This window comes from Rattus norvegicus, chromosome 12, assembly GCF_021556685.1.
Source record: "Rattus norvegicus strain SHRSP/BbbUtx chromosome 12, alternate assembly SHRSP_T2T, whole genome shotgun sequence".
Taxonomy (NCBI): Eukaryota; Metazoa; Chordata; class Mammalia; order Rodentia; family Muridae; genus Rattus; species Rattus norvegicus.
The window spans coordinates 12,260,962-12,267,508 of NC_141545.1; the positions used below are offsets into that span (position 1 = coordinate 12,260,962).

General features: G+C 51.0%; 1 pseudogene; it reads left to right on the forward strand.

Annotated features, from left to right (window-relative positions):
• Positions 1-2,635: 2,635 nt before the first annotated feature.
• On the forward strand, positions 2,636-2,705 carry LOC120096091 (U4 spliceosomal RNA; annotated as a pseudogene).
• The last annotated feature ends 3,842 nt before the right edge of the window (positions 2,706-6,547 follow it).

A 6,547-nucleotide genomic window follows, 5' to 3' on the forward strand; every position in this document is an offset into this window, starting at 1 on the left:
TCTGGCTCCTCTAACCCAGACGACAGCCAGAGAAGAGGCTATTGTCACTCTGAGAGGGTGACTGGGAACAGTAAAGTGATTCGCTCCAATTCTATGTTACTTGGTGTTAGAACTGAGGGAGTGCAGTTGGAGTCAGGAAATACATCTGCCTTCTGACAAAGGCAAGCCAGGCCACTCCCATGTGACCCTGGAGCCCTGTCACGGGCTTTGCTTAGATACCAGCTAGAGACACAAGGCTATGGGCATGAGCTGCTGGCGAATCCTGGCACCGCAAAGATATTCCACATGTTTGGCCACATCCCGAGTGTTACAGATGCCCAGTGGGAAGTACTTCCTGTCTTCTTTCGGGAAGTACTTCCTGTCTTCTTTCAAATCGTGTATTTATTCAGACCCAAGGGTCAGGCCTGGTGGCACACACCTGCAGTCCCAGCCCTTGGGAGGCAGAAGCAGGAAGATCGCAAGTTCGAGGCCAGCTGAGCCTATGTCACAAGTTCTAGGTCAGCCAGATCTACCTACTGAAAGCCTGTCTCTAAAACCACCAGAAACATCGAGAACCCAGAGGCAGATACAGACAGAGCAGTGTAGGGTGATGGGGTCTACTGCGTCTGAGAAGAGAAAACTCCGCCTTCCCACGATCCTCCCCAGGTGGCCATTTTGTTCTGTTCTCTGAACTTGACCAGCAGAGCCAGTCTTTCCACCCTGTGTGCCCTGGGGTATCCTGATCCCCCGTTAGCTCTTCAACCATGTTTCTGTCCAACAGTTCCCATCAAAAGTGAAATGACCCGATCAGAGGCTTTCCTCTCTCCGCACCTCCTGACAGAGCAGAGCATTAGGGCTTCCATGACTCTCAGGCCCATCAAGAGGTCCGGCCCTGATTTTCTAGGGTGTACCCAGGATGCACACAGAGGACATGCTCCTGGTGCCAGCCGGATGGCTGAAGAACTAAAGAATGAAAGCCTTGTATGCTAACTCCACATTCTGTGACCCGAAGCATACTTAATCCTGTCCTTTGTGATGGAGCTCCTCTGTGGCATGGTCTCCTCTGATGATGGTAGGAAAGTCTACCTCACAGCCCTCTACTTAGGAACAACCAAGCACTCAAGGACGACTCAGTGTTCGCAAGCTTTTGAGAAAACAGCAACCGGGACACCAGAATGGAGAAACCATTAGTGACCTCCGAGAACTGTCCCCAAGTCTCCAGGAAGGTTGTTCTAATGAACAGTTGGGACAATTCGTCTCACTTTTAAAGAACCACTTTACCCCAGGAAGTATTAATTGAGCAGCTACAAAGAGCTAGCAACAGTGTGAGTTCTTTGTCTCTCCTTCCTTGGTTTCTTCGTAACAAGAAACCGAATAATGCCCCTCACGCACTGATGAGATCAGGCGTGTTCAGGGCAGTTCCCTGTAGACTATCCCCATCACCTCCACCACAAAGATGCCAATGTGCCAATCCCAGGAACCTTGGCATATATGACTCAATTAAGCACCTTCAGGGGAAGAGTTTCCTGGGTTATCTGGTAGACCTCCAGAAGGCATATGGAGTTTTAAAATATGTCATGAAGGAAGAGATACATCCAAGAGCCAGAGAGAGCAGGAAGCTTCTGGGAGCTCCAAAAGACCGGGGCAGGGCTCTCCCTGGCACCGTGGAAAGCATGCATCCCCATTGACACCGGGACTGTAATTTTTCAGAACAGTGAGGCATAGAGTTTGTGCCATTTTAATCTGTCCACTTGTGATTGTTTATCCAGGCCATGATGGCGGCCTAATATACTCTTCTTAGAGATGGAGGTAATAGCAAAATGTTCCATAATGTGGTGGATAGCATGCTGGCCTCTGGGAACAGACATGACAGTGACCTTCCCTCCTGGGCTGCTGTTAGAGGAGGGAGCCCACAGAACAGACTTGGCCAGCAGTTAAGTGGCACCACTTATTCTCATAGAATTGTTATTCTACCGTTACTTGCTAGAAGGATCTTGCCGTAGAGAGTGTAAACGGCTCACTTCATCTGCATAGTCTTTAATCAACTCAACTTGGGTGTAATCAACGTGTTAAGACACACTTTTAATGATGGAGTTGCTGGGAGCCAGGAGGAAGTGGCCACCCTGACATTAGGAGCTCCTAAAGAAAGGGGTCAGAGGCAGTTCACTGGCATTGGGAGGGAATCCAGAGGAAGCCTATGGGCAGTCTAGGTGAGGAGAAGTCCTCTAGAGTGGCCATCCTAGAACAGAGACAAGGGGACATCAGAGGTAGCAGGCACACAGGCAGACCCCCACAGCCACTGAAGTCGTCAGGATGCAGCAGCCAGCCCAGAGCCCCAGCCTGTGCTCCCACCCAGCCCTTCAGTCGCTCACCCTTTCCGTGTCTCCACACTTGGTCAAATTGCTGCAAGGCGTGAGGAATGTGCCAACTACATGGGGACAGGAGGTCCAGGTAGTTTAAAGCAGTCACAGAAATCACTAGTCAAGCAAGCTTAGACAGAAATGATAGGGAAATCGTACCAAAAAGATGTATAAGAGTTGCCCTTGGAAACGGAGGTGAGGAGGAGGGACCCGGAAGGATGTGGGTGGGATGGACTCACAGGAGAACTTTCATGGTGCAGAGGCTGGGTAGGTCTGGGATAAGAAGTGCCAGGGACAGCTTTGCGCAGTGGCAGTATCGTAGCCAATGAGGTTATCCGAGGCGCAATTATTGCTAATTGAAAAGAAGGGACAGGGACAGGGACATGGGGACCTGACAGATGCTTCACGCGCAACTTTCATTCTGAGAATGCCTACACGTGTCCTGCAAGGTTCACCGATCCCCAAAACAACAATGCTGAGAGAGAGCCTGATTATTTGGTCACAGGACCCTCGTTTAGATGAGTGCTGTTATTGTGAGTCAGATGCCAGGAACAAGGTCCTTGTTAGGGAGTTTGGCCATCGCCTACTCTCTCTAGCCTTCTGCTTTCTGTCCCAGGATAATACAGCGTGAAGACCCACACTCCTCGGAATGGGTATTCCATCCTCAGTCAAACCTCCCTGGACACGCCCTCACAGGCACCCCCAATGGTGGGTTTCCATAGTGACTTTAAATCCAGTGGGGTAGACAATGAAGATTAGCCATCTTCGGGAAATCCACTCTGCTAGCTAGTCATGTGTCATCTGGACACACAAACTAGGGTTTTCTAAAGGACAGAACCTCAACAGAGAAGCTGTCTCCATGAGATCTGGCTGCAAGGCACTTTTAAGGTGAATGATTGATGGGAGAGGGCCCAGCCCATTGTGGGTGGTGCCACCCCTGGGTTGGTGGTCCTGGGTTCTATATAAAGGCAGTCCAAGCAAGCCATGGGGAGCAAGCCAGTAAGCAGCACCCTTCCATGGCCTCTGCATCAGCTCCTGCCTCCAGGTTCCTGCCCTGTCTGAGTTCCTGTCCTGACTTCTTCGGTGAGGAAGAGCAATGTGGAAGTGTAAGCTGGCTAAACCCTTTCCTCCCCTGCTTGCTTTTTGGTCACGGTGTTTTGTCATCACAATTGTAACCCTAAGACAGCCGAAGACAGCAAACATGACCACGGCTGTAACTGACTCTCGAGCGTCTCCCCCTTGACTCCAGGACATTAGGAGGTTGTAGAAACTGAGGTAGAGTCTAGCAGCAGGTTTCCAGGTCATTGGAGGGATGCTTCTGTAAGAGCCAGTGGGACCCTTTCCTCCCTCTCTTTTGACGTGGCCATAATGTGAGAGTCTGGTCTGCCACGCACTCCCACTGTGGTGTGACAGGCACGACAGTCAACAGGAGCCACTGACCATGGCTGGAACGTCCAAGAGTGTGTATCAAAGGGAATGTCTCCATCTATAAGCTGATTGCCTCAGGTGCCCTATAGCGACAGCAACCTAACACAGCCATCAAAGCATCCTCCTCCACCCCAGGAAATGGACCCAAGACAGTTCACAGGGATCCCAAAGAGAGACCCTGGCTGGCAGTGGCAGACTATGTATCCTCATCTAGGGAACTGAAGTCAAGGAATTAGAGATGTGAAGGATGACTGCATCCAGGCGACGGCCCACCTGAAGCCAAGGGACCAAAAACATTCCCGTTAGAGCACGGAAGAAGCCAACCGTGAGCATGGTGGCAGAGGTGAGGTGTGCCCTGAAGCGTCTGCCTCTTCCTGCAGGCCTGCGTCAGATCCTTGTCTTTCTTGTTGCTGTGACAAAGTACCCTACAAAAGCATCTGAAAGAAGGAAGGATTTGATTGGCTCCAGGTCTGAGGGTCCATCCTGTGGTGGTCATGGAAGCAGGGCGACTGTCCTCATCTGTCTGCAGGAAGCAGAGAGGCCCGTGGATGCGGTGCTCAGCTGACCCTCCTGGGACAGGAATCTCCATTTCCCCAAATTCCCAAAGGTGGAAGGGACAAATGCTTATTAACGTTAATACGTTATATATCAAAGCACATGCTGACCTCCAGGTGCCCTCAGCAGCATCACCAACCAGTCCTCTGTTGCTATCAGTCCATGCTCTTCCTACCTCCTTCTTTACCTGAATATACGACCAATCTCATTCTCTCTTTCTCTCTCTCTCTCTCTCTCTCTCTCTCTCTCTCTCTCTCTCTCTCTCTCTCGCTCTCATCTATAATAAAAACCTTCCTCTTAACCATACCATGGAGCGGTTGTGTCATCAGCTTACACAACCACCGTATTGAGATGCAATGTTTTCACAACAATTCTAAATCCAGTCAAGTTGACAGTAAAGACTAGGCCACCACAGTGTCCCTGACTGGTTTCTGGGTCCCTGCCTTGCACTGCCTCTAATGCCTTGTGGTTCCTAGTCCTGCCTCTTCAGGTGGGAGGCGCCACCCATACACCAGCAGGGAGTGGGGGAGGGTAAGGTCAGGATCGGTGGAGTCTGAAGTCTGCCCCTTTCCCTCTGAGGCATCAGACATTGCTGTAGGCTGAACCAAGGAGGGTGAAACCCAGTCCGGAATGAATAGGTTCCACAGGGCTCCGGTCCAGCCAGGAATGCCTGGAGTGTTACAGCTCTTAGAAAAGGAATAAAGAGGTTCCAGAAGGCAGCACGGGCAGGTGGCCAGGGTCCTGGGTACCACGCGGCTGTGATGGCAGCTATGTTGGCAGCCAGCACTCTGATGCCAGCCTCTGTGAGCTACAGGAGTCTGGCCAGGCAGGCAGGTCCAAGGTCCAACAGTGAGTGCTTAGGGGAGGGAGTCCTCCCCCAGGTATTACAGCTCAGTGGAAACAGCCAGTCTCAGGCGATCCTTGGTGAGATAACTTGTATGATCTATGATCTATTCCATGTAGACAAGGATTATATGAACCTTGGGGAGCAGAATGGGATTTGGGGGTGAATACCTTCTATTGGCTGAGGCTAAGACTCTGGCAAAGCTCTATTTGCATAGGGAAGGATTACAGGCGCTGTGCTTGGTGACTGACTGCCCCACCTCTTGAGGATAGAGGTTATGTGCTTGAGAGGAGGTACAGAGGCAGGAAGAGAGCAGTTACACTCCTGCCATCTCACATCTCTGAGACTCCCGGGGTTTGAGCATTTTCCACCCCGCCTGTCCCATGCCCATCTGGTGGCATGCCTTACAATTCCTGACAGCCCATAGTTTCCCCTTCCCCTCCTTGAGTAATTTCTCACCCCCTCCCCTCTTTGCTGGGTCCTCTGAAGTCACAGATGTCTGCAGTTAAAAATTAAACCATTCATCAAGTGAGCATTGTGTCAGGCAGACACAACAATGGGAGCTGATGAGACAAGTATCTAGAGCCCTAACATTCTTGTCAGTCAGTAGAGGAAGCCTGCTGCTTAAAACAGGTGAGGTAGAGGCAAAATCAGATTAGGTTAGAGTCAATCGTTCATCAGAAGTTCTTTGGTTCATTCCCACCGCCCCCCCCACCGGGTCAAGGGTAGGTCATCAGCCATTGGCTTGCCGTCTCTATAGTGGCTTGACCTCAGCCTTTTGTTGACCACAAGGTTTTGTTATGGGTAGAGGGAGGGGCCAGTGTAGTCTTCTGTTTGCTGTGTTTTCCACTGTGGGAACTAGCCAAGCCTGACCTACTGGAACAACGGTTTAACTCCTTGGGCACCACCAACTCCCTAGCTGAGCCCAGATTCCTAAGTGCCAGGACCTGGTTTGCTCAGAACTGGTTTCTACAGCTAACGATGGGCCTCGATGACGGTCCTCGATGCACAGTCACTGAATTCTGCGTTAGCTCAGCCACCAAAGAGCCTGCTGACTCCAGCCTTCAACAATCGGCCAACCTTGAAGCTAAAGTGTGTCTTTTCTCCATGAAGTTGTTTCACACAATTTTCTGGTTGCCTGGCCAGTAGAAATCCAGCCACACCTTTATCGTCACAGTACTAGGGCCCAAGCTGATCCCTCACTCCCGAGGGGTCCCTAGTGTTGTATTTTATGATGTGGTGGGAGGGGGACCTCAGTGGGCCCATGCTGAGCCACCCCCCAACCCCCATGTATCAACCTAGTATAAAAGAAAGTTTATTTGGAACATAGGAAGGGAGAAGGGAGTAGGTAGAGAAAGAAAGGGGACAGAGAAGGACAGAA